The sequence below is a fragment of the Elephantulus edwardii genome, unplaced genomic scaffold (genome assembly GCF_000299155.1).
Source record: "Elephantulus edwardii isolate Elephantulus edwardi_28Jun2011 unplaced genomic scaffold, EleEdw1.0 scaffold00036, whole genome shotgun sequence".
NCBI lineage: Eukaryota > Metazoa > Chordata > Mammalia > Macroscelidea > Macroscelididae > Elephantulus > Elephantulus edwardii.
The window spans coordinates 8,136,985-8,138,207 of NW_006399786.1; positions in this window are offsets into that span (position 1 = coordinate 8,136,985).

Genomic DNA, 1,223 nt, shown 5'->3' on the forward strand with positions numbered 1-1,223 from the left:
AAAAAAAAAAAGAAATACGTCAATTGGTATACCATCTATTCCTGGGGCCTTATTTTTTGCTATTTCTTTCAAAGCAGCCTGAACTTCTTCCTTCATCATCATAGGCTCTTGCTCATATATTGTTTCATTATATTCTTCTGTGTCTGCTAATTCTTTTTTATACAGAGACTCAGTATATTCTTTCCATCTTCTTTTAATACTTCCTGGGTCAACAATTGTACAAATAAATAAATATCAGCGTACCAATTTTCACCTCCTTCCACATCCATGTCTAGGTGCTGAGTTGCCTCATTTTAAAAATCCTTGTAAGAGCTGAATGTCCAACATCAAGCCCCATCTACAAACAAATACTTTCATACAGATAATGCTGTTATTTTTTTCCACTTCTAGAAGCACTTCTATTTTATTATCTATTTCTAAACTATCTGAGTAAATCTTTTATACAAATCTTATATTCAAATGTATATATGTTGTTACTGTTAGGTGCCTTGGAGTCAACTATAATTTATTGCAACACACTGTAAATCACAGATCCAAACCTTGCCCTACCCTGCACCATCCTCACTATCTCTGGAATTGAATTGTGGCAACTCGAGGAGGCCGTAATTCTCAGTTTTATGTAATTATCCACATTTTGAGATTTGATATGATTATTCTCTGTGTTATAAACCTTCATCTCTATATTAACAAGGCAAGATTAAAGGCAGTTTTGTTAATGAAGCAGGATACAACCTACAGGATTAGATTGTATTTTGAATCCATTTCTTTTGAGATACAAACAATGATAAGAGGACATATAAATAGCAACCGCAGTATCACCACGAGGAAAGAGGAGCCAGGAACAGAGCACTGTACTCCCTGCTAAGAATTTCCTGTTGGTTTTTGTGTGCCTTTGAGTTGGAACTGATTCATAGCTGAACCTCCAGCAGGTTTTCAGAGGCATTAAATTGCACTGAAGATTGCCTATTATTCTGTAGAGCCATTGGTAGATTTGAACTTCATGACTTTGGGATTGCAGTGCATGTTTTTACCACTAAGTCTCCAGAGCTTCCTGAGAACTTCATAGGCCTGTTGTTGTTGTTATGTGCAGTAGAGTCACTTGTGACTCATAGTGACCCTAAACTCCACTCTGTCCTGTGCCAATCACACCATCTCTAATACACCCATCCCAATTGCCCCAGTCACTAAATCAATCCACCTCATAGAGGGACTTCCCCGCCTGC